General features: G+C 40.4%; 1 protein-coding gene and 1 long non-coding RNA gene across 4 annotated transcripts in view; one reads left to right on the plus strand and one right to left on the minus strand.

Moving 5' to 3' along the window:
- TMEM63C (transmembrane protein 63C) overlaps nt 1-16,946 on the plus strand; it is a 140,422-nt gene that overhangs the window by 45,455 nt on the left and 78,021 nt on the right. Inside the window, exon 1 of one of the 3 annotated variants that reach the window (XM_020904616.2) lies at nt 12,249-12,346. The exons of the other annotated variants lie outside the window; for them this stretch is intronic. The gene's annotated coding sequence lies outside the window, so the exon portion shown is untranslated. Of the gene's footprint in view, nt 1-12,248; nt 12,347-16,946 lie in introns of those variants that run through there. 3 annotated transcript variants of the gene reach the window in all.
- On the minus strand, nt 4,676-16,939 carry LOC139035691 (uncharacterized). The gene is made up of 2 exons (XR_011488392.1): nt 11,948-16,939; nt 4,676-4,867 (listed from the first exon to the last, which is right to left on the minus strand). It is a non-coding gene; the product is annotated as an uncharacterized lncRNA (long non-coding RNA).

The following is a 16,946-nucleotide window of genomic DNA, read 5'->3' on the forward strand; positions in this document are numbered from 1 at the left end:
TTCCTGCTTGTGTGACCTTGGTCAAGTAACTGAACCTTTGATGCCTCATCTTTAAATTGTTACAGATGGTAGCAGTGATGTTTCCTTACCTGAGATATTTTGAAGATCAAATGAGAACTATAATAGTCATGTCTACCAGGTAGGGATGTCTTGAGGATTATATGAGTTAATATGGCAAAAATGTAACAAATGTTAGCTCTTAACTATTATGTTGTCTTGGTGAGGGACTAGGCTAGTGAGGGGATTGGTGGGCAAGGAAGCAGCTGGCTCTCCAGCTCATCAGACTGAGAGACAGGACAGAGGGAGGGTTTCTGCTGGGAATACATAGAAGGATGAGAAAGGATGCAGTGATAATGGCTGAAAGTAGTAAGCACTGCTGAGCCACAGGGGAGAGGAGGGCTGGGGGAGGAGTCATCTTGCTTCAGTACAAAGATACGTACATGTTTGCCTTATTTCCCTGCATACTGATAACATGCTGGTAATAAAGTCAGGATTAAAATGTGCTGGAAAGCAAGTAGTGCCAGCTCAGAGGCACCTGACTCAATGAATGACCCGTGGGTATCTGCTGCCTCTATCCCTGCTCTATCGTGGGGACCCCTTCTGTAAGGAACAGAGAGAAGAGGACGAAACCAACGAAGCATCTTTTAAGGAAGAGAAGAACAGTATCAGGGAGAAAAAATCTAGGCCCCCGTGGCTTTCTGTGCCCCAAATGCCTCATTTCAATCCTTTCATTAAAGTTTCAGAGATTCTAACATGTTGAGATTCATGTCCTTGGGTCCCTTTAAAAATTATGTAATATTTAAAACACAGTATAAACAATAACAGAACAAAACTCATGTTCTTGCTATCAGTTTAAGAAACAAAACATTGCCAATATAGTTAACCTTTCCCTGATGTACCTTCTTTTCGTAATAGGTAACCACTGTGTTAAACCCTGAGGTTGATTATGTCCTTGTACTCATTTCCATTTTTCTAATACATGGATAAATCTGATAGAAAGGAGAGGTTGTGTTTAGACATTTGAGTTCCAGTGAAGGACTTTTCGGTTCTCTATTAGGATCTGGATGACTTCTAAAGGGGCTACAGGAGAACCAGAGAGGAAAAAGACCATAAAGAGGAATAGAGTCTCAGTAGCCTGTGACAATATCAAAGGGAATAATATATATAATTATTTCATATCGTTGAGGGGGTGAATATTTGAAAAATAAAGGCTGAAAAATTTTCAAATTTTTTGAATAATATAAATGCGCATGTCCAAGAAGCTGAACCATTGCCAAGCACAGAACATGACACCAAGGTACATCATATTCAAACTGCTGAAGAGCAAAGATATGATAATGATACATCATTATCAGTGATGTATCATTATCAATGAGATCAACGATAAAAAATTGCTTTTCAGGGAGCCAAAGGTAAAAAGAGATATTTATGCAGGAAGGAAAATATATGAACAATCTCTGATTTCTTAGTAGAAATAATACAAGTCAGGAGACTATGGAACTAAATTTTTAACATCTTACCAGCAAAAAGAAAGAATTGTCAGCCTAGATTTGTTTCCAGGGATAAAGCTGAGGGAACTCATCATCTGCAGACCTATTGAAGGCTTGAGGGAAATGATATCAGGTAGAAACTCAAATCTCTAAAAAAAATAAGTAGAAATAAATAAATATGAAAAATGATAAAAGTAGAAACTCAAATCTCTACAAATAAATAAATATGGAAAATGGTAAAAGTAAAATAGGTTTTCTCCTCATTCAAAAATTTATGTTAGAGATGAAAAGCTTAAGCAAAAATAATAACAATGTACTGTGGAGCTTATAATAAGGACAGAAAAAGAATGTATGACCAAAAAAGGCCTAAGGTCAAGAGAGGAAGAAAAGGAACACAATGTTGTAAGTTTCTTGTGTAATATGTGATGTAGAATAATATTATTTAAAGGTAGAAATTGAAGATGCACATTGTAAACTTTAGAACAAACACTAAAAAAGAGAAAGGAATAACTAATAAGCCAACAGATGACATGAACTCCTAAAAAATACTCAATCTCAAAGAAGGCAAGAAAAAAGGCAAAAAACAGAACAAAGAACATATGGGACAAATGGGAAAAAAAATAACAAGATGGTAGATTTAAACACAAGAATAGAAATAATTACATTAAAAGTAAATGGACTACATAGATGAACCATGAAAATATTACATCAAGTGAAAAAAGCCAGTCTTAAAAGACCACATATTGGACGATTCCATTTGTATGAAATGTCCAGAATAGGCACATCTATGAAAACAGAAACTGGATGAGTGCTTTCCTAGGGCTGAGGGAAGAAGGTGGAGGGAAACAGAAGTGACAGTTAATTGGTACGAGGTATCTTTTGGAGGTGACAAAGCATTCTAAATTTAGACTGTGGTGATGACTGCACAAATCTGTGAATATACTAAAAACCATTGAATTGTACATTTAAATGAGTGATTTATGTGGCATATGAGTTATGTCTCAATAAAAGGGTTTCCTTAAAAGTACATGAATTACATATTCTAAATTAAAGACATCAAACAGCTGATAAGAAGGTGAGGAAGATGCTTTAGCTCTATAGACACTGCAAACTAGAAAGGAAATATGCAAACTTGGGCTGTGGCTTTGGCTGCTAGGCCACCCAAAATGGTGAGTTGAAACTCCCATACTTGAAGCAAAGTGTGTTCAAACTACCATACAATTGCACTCATTTCACATGCTAGCAAGGTTATGCTCAAAATCCTTCTAGCTAGGCTTTAGCAGTACATGAACTGAGAACTTCCAGATGTACAAGCTGGGTTTCAAAGAGACACGGACACCAGAGATCAAATCGCCAACATTTGTTGGATCATGGAGAAAACAAGGGAGTTCCAGAAAAACATTTACTCTGGTTCCAAATTGGGAAAGGAGTACATCAAGGTTGTATATTGTCACCCTGCCTATTTAACTTTTATGCAGAGTACATCATGTGAAATGCAAAATGCTGGGCTGGATGAAGCACGAGCTGGAATCAAGATTGCCAGGAGAAATATCAATAGTTATCTGATAACCTCAGTTAGGCAGATGACACCACCCTAATGGCAGAAAGCAAAGAGGAACTAAAGAGCCTCTTAATGAAGGTGAAAGAGGAGAGTGAAAAAGCTGGCATAAAACTCAACATTCTAAAAACTAAGATCATGATCCAGTCCCACCACTTCATGGCAAATAGATGGGGATAAAATGGAAACAGTGATAGACTTTATTTTCTTGGGCTCCAAAATCACTGCAGATGGTGACTATAGCCATGAAATTTAAAAATGCTTGCTCCTTGGAAGAAAAGCTATGATGAACCTAGACAGCATAATAAAAAGCAGAGATACTACTTTGCCAACAAAGGTCCCTCTAGTCAAAGCCATGGTTTTACCAGTATTCATGTATGGATGTGAGAGCTGGACCATAAAAAAGGCTGAGCATCAAAAAATTGATGCTTTCAAATTGTGATCCTAGAGGAAACTCTTGAGAGTCCCTTGAATAGCAAGAAGATCAAACAAGTCAGTCCTAAAGGAAATCAGCACTGAATATTCATTGGAAGAGCTGAAGCTGAAGCTCCAATACTTTGGCCATCTGACTCATTAGAAAGACCCTGATGCTAGGAAAGACTGAAGGCAAAAGGAGGAGGTGGCATAGGATGAGATGGTTAGATAGCATCACTGACCCAATGGACATGAATTTGAGCAAACTCTGGGAGATAGATAGTGAAGGACAAGGAAGCCTGGAATGCTGCAGTCCATGGGGTCACAAAGAGTTGGATATGATTGAGTGAATGAACAACAACAACAACTTTAAGATGGCACCCAAAGGGACAAGTCCTCTGGTGTAACAGTGAGTTAGAAATAAAGCTTTGCATAAGCTTTTAGCCAGGGTTCTTGTCACACCTGTGATCAAGAAAACCTCCGTATTTTACGAAGACTTATGATATTTCCAGTATGGCAGCCCTCAGTACTCAGCAAAAGCAAATAAATATCCTCTCTGGGGAAAGTACTATGACCCTAGGCCTCAAAGTATTTCAGCAAATACTTTCCAAATGCAATGTCCATTTGTATGGCAGACAATTAATTAAAGGTAGCCAAGCACATAAGGAAATAAGATAGTATGAGCAAGAAGCAGCAGAAACAACAACCAAGGGAAACAAAGACTTGAAGCGATAGAATTCTTGATCACAGAATGTGAAACATATGCTTACTATTTTAAAAGAAATAAATGCTTAAGATATCTGCATGGGAAAAAAGAATTAAAACAAAATCGATAAGAAGTCACAGCAGTCACTGTAAGTTGCCAAGCGAACATTTCAAAGCGAAAAAAAGTTACCATGAAGTGACTGATAACATTTAACATCTATTCATGATATAAACTAGGAATAGAGGGATACTTCTTGAATCTGGTAAAGGATATCTATTAAAATTAGAGTCAACATCATGCTTAGTGGTGAAGCAATAAAAGTTTTCCCTTATGGTTGGAAACAGACAAACATACTATTACATTTTATATTTGTATCTTAGCTCAGAAAGGAGAGAGAGAGAGAGGAGGAGGGAGGGAGGAAGGAAGAAAAAAGAAGAAAGAAAGAAAAAGGTATAAGGCGTTATATTAGTCTGCTAGGGTTGCCATAGCTGAATACCACAGACTGGGTGGCTTAAACAACAGAAATTTATTTTTTACAGTTTTGGAGGCTAGACGTTCATGATCAAGGTACCAGCAGAGCTGCTTTCTGGTGAAGAGTCTCTCCTTCCTTGCAGATGTTCACCTTCTTCCCGGGTCCTCATCCAGGCTCTCCTCTGGGCATAGAGAGAGGGAGCTCCTGTTCTCTGCCTCTTTTTCTTTCTTTAAAAGAAATCTTTATTTAATTATTTGACTGCACCGGGATCTTTAGTTGCAGCAAGCGAACTCTAAGCTTCAGCATGAGGGATCTAGTTGCCTGGCGAGGGACCGAACCTGGGCCCCTTGCATTGGGAACCCAGTGTCTTAGCCACCGGACCACGAGGGAAGTCCCTCTTCCTCTTCTTGCAAGACCATCAGTCCTACTGGATTCAGGTTGCATCCTCATGACCTCAGTTAACCTTGATCTCCTCCTTAAAGGCCCTTTCTTCAACTACAGTCACAATTTGGGGCTTCAACAGGTGAATTAGGAGGGGGGCACAATTCAGTTCATTACAGATAGGAAAGGAAGATACAAAATTGTACAGATGATACACTTACGTATATAGAAAATCTAAAATAATCTAGGAATTATTAAAATCAATAGAGTTTAACAAAGGTGATTAATACAAAAGTCAGTATATAAGAATCAATTATATTCCTATATAGCAAAACAAGTATTTTGAAAATGAGAACATTTTAATGTATTATTTAAATACAAAAATGCCAGAATTTGGAAATAATTTTTTTAAAAGATGTACAAGACCTCTATAGGAAAAATGATAAAACCTTATCATACTCTTGATGTGATATACCATATTCTTGGATTGGGAGTTTCAATAGTTTAAAAATGTCAATCCACCCAACTTATCTATAGGTTTGATTCAACCTGAGTCAAGGTATCACCAGGTTTGTTTTGGAACTTGAGAAACTGAACCTAAATGCAAAAACCAAATTTTTTTAAGTTTACTTAAACATGTGCTAGTTTTTGCATATTTTTGTGAGTTTCCTAGATTTCTTTCTATTATTGGTTTCTAATTTTATTCCACTGTGGTCAGGGAAGATATTTTGTATATTATGATCAGAGACCATAAGACAAGATATTTTGTGTATTTGTGGTCAGAGAAGATATTTTATATACTTAAATATACTGCAGTTTCTTTCACAGCTTAACTTGTGTTCTATACTGGAGAATGTTCAATACACACTGTGTTCTCAATACACATTGAGAAGAAAGTGTATACGGCTATTGCTAAGTGGAGTATTCTACAGATGTCTGCTAGGGCTAGTTGTTTTATAATGTTATGCAAGTCTTTTATATCTTTGCTGATTTCTATAGAGTTGCTCTATTCTTAAAAATAGAGTATTGAAATATTCAACTCTTATTGTCAAACTGTCAGTTTCCCCCTTTAATCTTGTCAATTTTTTCTTCATATGTTTTGATGCCTCTGTTACTGGCATTATGTTTATAATTGTTATGTTGCTGTTGTTTAGGCCCTAACTCATGTCTGACTCTCTTACAACCCCATGGACGGTAGCCTGCCGGGTCCCTCTATCCATGGGATTTCCCAGGTAAGAATACTGGAGTGGGTTGCCATTTCCTTCTCCAGGGGGTCTTCCTGACCTAGGGATCAAACCCATGTCTCCTGCATTGGCAGGCAGATTCTTTACCAGCTAAGTCATAGGGAAGCTCTTACAATTGTTATATTTTTTTTGAGGAAATGACCCTTTTATCATTATATGATGTCATTTTTTGTCTCTTGTAACAATTTGGTCTTAAAGTTTATTTTTTCTGACATAATATAGCCACTCTAGCTCCCTTTGATTACTGTTTGCATAGACTGTCTATTTCCATCTTCCACTTTGAAGCTATTTGTGTCTTTGGATCTAAAGTGAGTCTCTCATAGACAGTTTATACTTGGATCACATCTTTAAAAATATTTATTCTGCTAGTTTCTGCCTTTTAATAGGAGAGTTTAATCCATTTACATTTAAAGTAATTATTGAAAAGGAAGGATTTCTGCCATTTTGCTATTTTCTTATGTCTTATATTATTTTTGTTCTTCATTTTATCCAGCACTGCTCTTTTCTGTTAAATATATATTTATTTTATTTATTTGCTAATATACTTGGGTTGCCATTTGGGAGCCACCTGGTGGCTCAGACAGTAAAGAATCCACCTGCAATGTGGGAGACCTGGGTTCGATCCCTGAGTTGGGAAGATCCCCTGGAGAAGGGAACGGCTACCCAACTCTAGTATTCTGGTCTGGAGAGTTTCATGGACTGTATAGTCCATGGGGTTGCAAAGAGTCGACTTGACTGAGCGACTTTCACTTTCACACTTTGAGTTTTTAATTTCCTTGTTATTTCTTTTTGTTGTCTATTTTTGAGTTATTTTCTTAATGACTGCCCTGAAGATTACAGCTAACATCTCAATTTGAAGCATCTTGATTTATACTGATCCAGTGCAGCAGCAGCAGTGCAGATTAAGGGCTTCCCAGGTGGCACTAGAGGTAAAGAACCCCCTGCCAATGCAGGAAACTCAAGAGACTTCGGTTGGATCCCTGGGTCAGGAAGATCCCCTGGAAGAGGGCATGGCAACTGTTGTCTTAAAGGCCCAGGAGCGAGCTACGAGACTTAAAACAACACAGAAACTGATGCAATGGGTCAGGGGACCTACAGCCTCTATTGGACTGAGGTGCATTGTCTACTCTGAGTCCAGCTTTTATTCCTAATTGCAGACTACAAAACTTTCTTTGATCTGTCTTTCCTAAGACACTACATTGATATAGTCCAGATCTCCTTGTTTTCACCCCAGACTATTCCCTTCTGGGATAGTCTCGGGGACAATCAACAAGTGCGTAGGCAGTGTTCATACCTAACGCCGACCCAGTGTTCCAAGGTCCATGCTTTCATGATCCCAGTCATATTCTCTTCTGGGTCTGGCCTTGGGGTCTGTAACAAGGCTACTATTCTAAGAAAAACCTGAAAAATAATCATCAACACAGTTTCTTGATATATGCTATTTTTCCAGGTGCTATTTCTATGAAATTTCTCAAGGCTGTGAAAGTACATTATTAGAAATTCCCACTACAGCAACCCACACCAATATTCTCTCCTGGAGAATCCCATGGATAGAGGAGCATGGCAGGCTACAGTCCACAGGGTCACAAAGAGTTGGACAGGACTGAAGGGGCTTAGCACACCATGCACAGTGCAGATTAATATCAATTTAGCTTCAATAGCATGCAAAAACTTTGTTCCTATATAGCTCTACACCCACCTTTATGCTGTATTGTCACAAATTACATCTTCATACATTATGTGCCGAGATTTATAGTTTTGGCTTTATGTGGTTGTCTTTTAAATCATATAGGAAAAAGAGGAACTACAAACCAAACATATATTAATACTGGCTTTTACATTGATGTGTGCAGTTACCTCCTGTGTTCTTTATTTCTTCATGCAGAACCACATTACTCTCTATTATCTTTTCATTACAGCCTGAAAGACTCCCTTTAGCATTTGTCATAGGAAAGGTCTACTAGTGGTGAACTATATCAGAGTTTGCTTATACCCGTCACAAAAAATGAACTCAAAAAGCATCATAGAGCTAAATGTAAAATTCAAAACTGTAAAACTCCTAGAAGATAGCACAGGAGAGGAGCTAGATGACCTTTGACATGATGACTTTTTGGACACAACACCAAAAGCTGGGATTCATAGAAGGCAGAATTGTTAGACTAGACTTATTAAATTAAAAACGTGTGCTCTGAGAAAGGCACTGTCAAGATAATAAGAAGATGAGCCACAGATGGGGAAAAATATTTGCAAAACACATATCTGATAAAGGACTGTTATCCAAAATATGTAAAGAATTTTCAAAACTCAAAAAGAAGAAAATTAGTAGCCTGATTTAAAAATGGGCAAAAGGCCTGAACAGACAGCTCACTAGCAAAGATATATAATGTGTGACAAGCACATGAAAAGATGTTCAATAGTGTACATCACTAGAGAATTGACAGTTATGACAGCAATGGGGTAGCACAAAACACCTTCTGGAATGACTGAAATCCAGAACACTGACACAATCAAATGCTGGCAAGGGCATGGAGCAACAGGAACGCTTATCGACTGAGGTGGGAATGAAAAATGGTATAACCATTTTAGAAGTTAATTTGGCGGTTTCTTACCAAACTAAGAACTTACCACCACTTCCCTGGTGGCTCAGATGGTAAAAGGTCTGCCTATAATACGGGAGACCCAGGTTCAATCCCTGAGCTGGGAAGATCTCCTGGAGAAGGAAATGGCAACCCACTCCAGTATTCTTGCCTGGAAAATCCCATGGATGGAGGAACCTGGTTGCAAAGAGTCAGACACGACTGAGCTACTTCACTTCCTCACTACCAAACTGAACATATCATCACCAAATGATCCAGCAATTGGATCCCTTGATGTTTACCCAAACGAACTGAAAACCTATGTCCACACAAAAACTTGCACAGGGATGGTCATATTTGCCAGTTATTCATAACTGCCAAAATGTCCTTCAGAAATAGCCAAGATGTCCTTCAGTAGGTGAATGAATAAATGGGCTAAGGTACATTCAAACAATGAAATATTATTCAGCGCTAAAAAGAAATGAGCTATCAGGCCATGAAAAGACATGTGGGAAACTTAAATGTATATTACTAAGTGAAAGAAGAGTGTGGATGGCACCACCAACTCAACGGACATGAGTCTGAGCAAATTCCGGGAGACAGTGAAGGACAGGGAAGCCTGGCGTGCTGCAGTCCATGGGGTTGCAAAGCCGACACGACATAGCAACTGAACAACGATAAGAAATTGAAAGAAGCATCTGAAAAGGCTACCTACTGTATTATTCCAACTACATGACATTCTGGAAAGGGCAAAATTATGGACACAGTAAAAGAATCAGTGGTGAAAGAGAGAGAGATGAATAGGCAGAGCAGAGAGGATTTTTAGGGCAAGAGAACTACTCTGAGGCTATTATAATGGTGGATACATGTCAGCATGCATTTGTCAAAACCCTTGGGCTGTACAACACCAGAAGTGAACCCTAAAATAAATCATGGATTTTGTGTGACTCTGACACGTCAATGGAAGTTCATTTTGATAGTAGAGAGGCCGAGCATATGTGGAATCATGGGCAAATAAAATCTCTGCCCAATTTTGCTGTGAACTGAAAACTACTCTAAAAAACTGTGTATTTTTAAAATACCATAAAGCTTTCATACTGAGATTCAGTTGCTTTTTCCTCGATTAAGCATTTCCTGAGTGCTGCAAGCCTTCAGGGAGTTTCCAGAGTTCCAAAAAAGTTGACTCTAATAGGTTTTTGCAAGTTCGTTCACTGCCTTTGGGGAGGGACAGACTTCTGGAGTTACCGCCTCAGCCATTGTCACTGATGAATGTTGGTATAGACTTAAATGCAAGATGCAAAAGAACCTTCAAATTTTTACAAGACAGTACAGGAAAATGTCTTTATGTCCTCAGAATCAGGAAACATTTCTTAAATACAATACAAAGAGATAGATAAATTTTGCTAAATTAACATTTAAAACTCTGATTAGCTTGAGAACACCATAAACTGAAAAGGCAAGACCCAAAACAGGAGCAGATAATCACAAGGCTATTTATAACATCTTTCAAATCAGTTAGAAAGGCAGCTCAATTTAAAAAAAAAAATGGGTGAAAGATTTGAACAAATATCTCCAGAAAAGGAACTCCAAATGGTCAATACATTTTTGATCATATACCTCATCTCAATAATTCATGAAATGCATATTGAAACCACATGAGACACTACTAAAACTCCTACCAGGATAGTAACAAAGACCATTAGTGCCAAATATCAGAAAGGATGTAGACCATCAGAAACTCTTTGCCCACTGCTGGCAGAGGCACACATTGATACAACCCTACTTTGGAAACAGCATTAATTAGTACAGCTGAAGACATGCACCCCCAAAGTGGATGATCATTCCCTCAACTTTACTTTTGGTCTACAGAAACTCCAGGACATGTGTACCAGGCATGGTGGCATTGTTTTGGAAAACAAGCTGACAATCAGAAATTTCCACCAAAGGGGATAAATTAATGATGGCAGAGTCAAACTAAGGAGTACCATACAGCAATAACAATGAATAAGCAACTGCATGCCACAACTTGAATGAAAATTTAAAATGCAATGTTAATCTTCCCTGGTGGTCCAGTGACTAAGAATGTGCCTGCCAAGGCAGGGGACACAGTTTTGATCCCTGAACTGGGAAGATGCCACAGGACAGCTAAACCAGTGAGCTGCAACTATTGAGCATGCACTCTAGAGCCTGCGCTCTGCAATGAGAGAAGCCGCTGCAAAGAGAAACCCACACAGTGCAACTAGAGTGTGGCCCTTGCTCTCTGCAGCCAGGAAAAGCCTGTGCATAGCAATGAAGATCCTGCGCAGCCAAAAATAAAATAAATACATAAATAAAACTATTTTAAAAATGTCTTTACATGGCAACGTTTCTGAGGGATCCCCTGAATAAATTTTAAAAAATACAATGTTGCATAAAAGCCCAACAAATATAAGTATATACGTAACAGATTCTAAGTGTATATACAATAAATTTCATTAATATCCACTTAAAAAAGAGACCCAACCAAACTCTATTGATTAGGGATGAACAATCAGGTGGCAAAAGTATAAAGAAAAGGAAGTGAAGGTTGCTATTAAGGTCAAGAGGGGCCTATCTCTGGGTGGAGGGCAGGTAGGGGAGAAAGGGGTGTGATTGGGCGGCAATGCAGAGAAATGTCTGATATAATGTTCTATTTCTTGACTTGGGTAGTGGTTACATAAGTGTTTGCTTTATGATTATTCATTACAGTGCTCATTTCTATTTTATATGTACTTCTCTAATTGTGTACTGTATTTCACAAAGTTAATGCAGGTTATAAAGCAAAGAATATGTTCATTTCCAGAAACTGATGCCAACCCCCAGAGGCCAACAGAGCTGCTTTCACAAGCCTGGGAGTGGCGATGGGACCCTCACTTTGCAGCCCAGAAGAAATTCCATAAGAAACCCATATTTCTGCCCTTTGAGGATCCACTCGGGGTGGGAGTGGGGGATGGTCCCTAGCCTCAATAAATATCAACATGAGGACCCAAGTATTTAATTAATTTCTTATTGAGGTAACATTAGTTTATAATATATGTTTTAAGTACACATTATATTTCTACTTCAGTAGATATTACAGCATGCTTACCACTGATAATATAGTTTCCAAGTATTCTTTCAGGACTTGATCCTACAGGGCATCAGCTAGGCTTAAGATAGGATGGAGGCGAGGTTGTGCAGGCTTCAGACCTCCAGATCTGCCCTGGAAATGTTTAGTTTAGCTCATTTCTAGTTAGAGAAGTGCTCCCTCTCCGACATGTGTCCAGAGTTCCGTCATGACAGGGGTGTTTCCTTTGTGATGTCACCAGCATCCGCCTCTGACCTCGCCCACTGGCAGTTTCCAATATTGATCATTGGTAGTGGCTGTGTGTGCTGAATGACAGAGACCCCCACCCCTCCCAACTAGTCCTGACTTTCCCCTCTCCCAGGACAGAAGTGCCAGTCAAAGAGGCTGCTGCGAGCTGAGCATCTACCTGGTGGGGCCTTGGTGAGTGGGGACCCAGCCTGAGGCCAGGGTAAGGGAGGGCAGGGAGGCCAGGGCTGTCCCAGCAGAGGGGAGGCCTGGATTCTCTGCCCTGAGGACCACGTGGTTAGAGGGCTCTGACTTCTCCACTCTGGCCCCACCATCCTGGGAAGTGCTGCTTCCAGTGAGGGATCTGTGCTGTGTGTCTCTTGAAATCCATAGTCCCATGTCTGACTAGACAGAAGACAGGAAAATAGTTTTCCATCCCAACATGTTGCTCCCCTACCTTCTGAACAGGAAATCAAATTCCTATTGTTACTGTTGGTGTTCAGTCACTCGGCTGTGTCTAACTCTTTGCAACCCCATGGACTGCAGAACGCCAGGCTTCCTTGTCATTCACTGTCTCCCAGAGTTTGCCCAGACTCATGTCCATTGAGTTGATGATGCCATCCAACCATCTCATCTTCTGTCACCCCCTTCTACTTCTGCCCTCAATCTTTCCTAGCATCAGGGTCTTTTCAAATGAGTTGGCTAGAAAGACAGATAAGAAGGTGTTGTGACAGAAGTCTGAGCTCCCAAAATAGACCCACTTTCTTGCAGAGTCTTGATTGGGCTCTTGGGGGCAGGGGATACCCTACAGTATCTGTGTTATCACTTAAAACGTTAATAGTGATGTAGTTCTGCCTTGAAAGTACTGTCCCGATCAGTGGCTATGTTTACTTCTGGATCGTATAGCAAAATCTGCAGACTTTCAAGATCATTACTTTCTGACCCATCACCCACTTTCTTACAGGCTGCTTAGCAATCTTACTTAGCACCAGCCTTGGGGTGATGGGGAAAATAGTGTAGCTCTGCTGTCTTGAAACCTAACATCCTAGGAGTCGAAATGATGTGAAACAGTGAGCACACTGAGCTAACTTTCCTGAGCCTCCCACTTTTCCCTCTCATTTTGAGTTTTCCTGAACATCTCATCTGGACAGTGCAGAAAGGCCATGCCCTGTTGTGTAGACTGTTCAGTTGTATTTGGTTTTGGAATTACAACCAGTTCTGCAATGAAAATCCTGAGCATGTTGGCCCTGTGAGTTCAAGAGAGTGTTTCTGATGAAATGATTTCTAGACAACAGGAGCAGGGTCAACATGGGCTCGTAACTCCCTTGGCTAAGAGGACTGTGCCCCTGCAGCTCTCCACCAGGGTATTTGGGGATCTCAGGCAACTTCACCGCTCAATAGTCCACATCAGCTCGTGGAACCACTAAGCTCTGGAATCTAAGGTAACACAGATTTCACCCCCTTAGCAATTAAGGAATATTTATTTGAGTCAGCATTGTGCCAGATACTAGGAATAGAAAGGAAAAGAATAGAAAAGGAAAAGGAAAAATATTTATTTATTTGGCTGCACTGGATCTTAATTGTAGCACACAGGGGCTTTATTGGAGGGATGCAAACCCTTAGTTGTGGCATGTGGGATTGAGTTCCCTGACCTGGGATGGAACCCTGGCCCCCTGCCTTGGGAGTCTTAGTCACTGGACCACCAGGCTAGTCCCTACAAGCTGATCTTAAAAGGATTTAAGATCCTTTTAAGAAGGAAAGAAGGTAAATATCAGTGAACCAAAACCTCTACTTTCTGGCGCATCAGGAAAGGTATTATGTTGAATGGATGCTGAAGGTTTCTATCTGTAAGCATGCAAGTTTTATGTTAATTATTTTCAATCATATATACTTTTAAAACACATCACATAATTGCTTTCCTTTCAATATAGAATATTCTGTCACAATTAACTTTCTCTTAATGATTCAAGATTGTTATTGTGAGCATTTCCAACATTATCCTGTAATACAACAGGGCCCCCAAGGTTTCTGGGCATGATTCTGCACTAAATGACCCCAAACTCTGAGTTTGTTTTACAGCTATTCTGTCTCCTCTCACTCTAGGTTTTTGCTAATTTCACTGTGCTTTCAGTTTCATGCAACCTTTCTCTTTCCAATACGCTGTTCCCTATCTACTGTGGGCTTGAAAACTGGGAAACTGATCAGATTTATCAGCAAGGCTCTTGGTCTAGCTATTGTCACAGAGACCAAGGTGTCAATGGTCCAGGGCTCTTCTCCTCCAGGTCATCATGAAACTCAGGTTCTTAAGGTCTTCTTGATTGGCCAACCTTATTGTGCTGTCCTTGCCAGCATCATCAGAGATGCCCCCATTTCCATTCCCACGTCCGTGGCCCAGTCTGCACAAGGGGAAAGAGGAGTGGAGAGCAGGCAACTTCCTTTTAAGAATGTGGCCCAGAAATGAAACAGATCACTTCCACTCACATTCCATTGGCTATAACTTAGTCCTATTGCTGTACCTGGCTGCAAGGGAGGCTGGGATATGTAGTCTCTAACAGGGTAGCCATGTATCCAGGTTTTAACCTTGGAAGCTCTACTGCCAAAAGAAAGAGGGAAAGAAAGGACATAAGTGGACACTTAGTAGTTTCTGCCACCATGAAACTGTGAAACTGTGTAGAGTAAATGTAGGTGGGCTGTCACTGAAGACATGAGGTACTCTCCTGCAGATAAAGTATCTGATTTGGACAGCTGACAGTTCTATATGTTTGGGTTGCTCAGATGCATTTTGGGTCTTTGTTTTTATCCTGGACTACATTCTCAGACAAGACACTGGAGGTTAAGAAAGCAGTCTCAAAGACAACTCTCATCATCTTTCAGAGATCTCCCACCTCAGTCCACATGAGTGAGAACATGAAAATGTTCTCAGCGCCCACAGGCCAGCACCCAAAGGCACCTTTCCTTTGGAAGATTCTCAAGGCCACAGCTATTCACAAAAGCCTCAGCTATTCATTCCCACACACCTTCACACCTTTACAAAGCACCTTCTACCAGCCTGACACTCGTCTAGGTTGTTGGCGTTCAGTTGTTTGGGACATGGGGTCGTATCTTTGGTTGTCCCACCATATAGCCCACCTGGTACTCCCATGGATTCTCCCTCCTCTTCTGTATCTCCCTGAATTGTACATACTTGATGCTTATCAGACCTTGCCCCCAGGAACTGGAGAGGGTTGGTATTGGCTCAACAATCTTATCCCGTAGCTGCTGTTCAAAAACTTTCCATGGCTCCCTTTGCCTACTAAGTAAAGCCTAAACTCCTGAGCCTCGTGTTTAAGACCCGCTTCTGGCCTCCCATTCTGGTCTCAGTTCCCAGTAGAGGGCATGTTCAGGGATATGGCTCGTCCAGGGAGGCTGGTTCCCAGGTTCTGTATGGATGGCATCCTGGCCTAGGGGGTTGGAGAGCTGCTGATGCTGCTGCTCTGGGTCTGGACTAGAACACCCACTACTCACTGTCCTCACAGGACACTCAGTCAAGGACACCTAGAAATTTCAGTGCTAGGGTCTCCCCTCCATTCTATCTAGGTCCTTCCTGGAAGGGAGAGATTAACATTGACTGGGAATCATCTGTTTATGAAAAACTAAGTTAAATACTTTACATGCATTTTGTAGTCATAGTGACTCTACGTTATTGTTCAGGCACTCAGCTGTGTCCAACTCTTCGACCCCATGGGCTGCAGCACACCAGGCTTCCCTGTCCTTCACTACCTCCTGGAACTTGCTCAAACTCATGTCCATTCAGCCAGTGATGCCATCCAACCATCTCATCCTCATTGCCCCCTTCTCCTCCTGCCTTCAGTCTTTCCCAGCATCAGGGTCTTTTCAAAAAGTCAGTTCTTCACATCAGGTGGCCAAAATATTGAAGCTTCACTGTCAGTCCTTCTAATGAATATTCAGGATTGATTTCTTTCAGGATTGACTGGCTTGATCTCCTTGCAGTCCAAGGGACTCTCAAGAGTCTTCTCCAACACTATAGTTCAAAAGCATCAATTCTTCAGTGCTCAGCTTTCTTTATGGCCCAACTCTCACATCCATACATGACTACTGGAAAAACCATAGCTTTAACTAAATGGACCTTTGTTGGCAAAGTGATGTCTCTGCTTTTTAGTACACTATATGGGTTCATAACATATTTTCTTCCTAGGAGCAAGCGTCTTTTAATTTCATGGCTGCAGTCAGCATCTGCAGTGATTTTGGAGCCCAAGAAATAAAGCCTGTCACTGTTTCCATTGTTTCCCCATCTATTTGCCATGAAAGGATGGGACCAGATGCCATGATCTTAGTTTTTGGAACATTGAGTTTTAAGCCAGCTTTTTCACATTCCTCTTTCACCTTCATCAAGAGGCTCTTTAGTTCCTCTTCGCTTTCTGCTGTAAGTGTGTTGTCATCTGCATATCTGAAGTTATTGATATTTCTCCTGGCAGTCTTGATTCTGGCTTTTCACATGATGTACTCTGCATATAAGTTAAATAAGCAGGGCGACAATATACAGCCTTTACGTACTCCTTTCCCAATTCAGAACCAGTCCATTGTTCCATGTCTGGTTCTAACTGTTGTTTCTTGATCTGCATACAAATTTTGCAGGAGGCAGGTAAGGTGGTATGGTATTCCCATCTCTTTAAGAATTTTCCACAGCTTGTTGTGATCCACACAGCCAAAGGCTTTAGCGTTGTCAATGAAACAACAGATGTTAATCTGGAATTCTCTCTTTTTTTTTTTTCTATGATTCAATGGATGTTGGCAA

Source organism: Odocoileus virginianus, chromosome 6 (assembly GCF_023699985.2).
Source record: "Odocoileus virginianus isolate 20LAN1187 ecotype Illinois chromosome 6, Ovbor_1.2, whole genome shotgun sequence".
In the NCBI taxonomy this organism is placed as follows: Eukaryota; Metazoa; Chordata; class Mammalia; order Artiodactyla; family Cervidae; genus Odocoileus; species Odocoileus virginianus.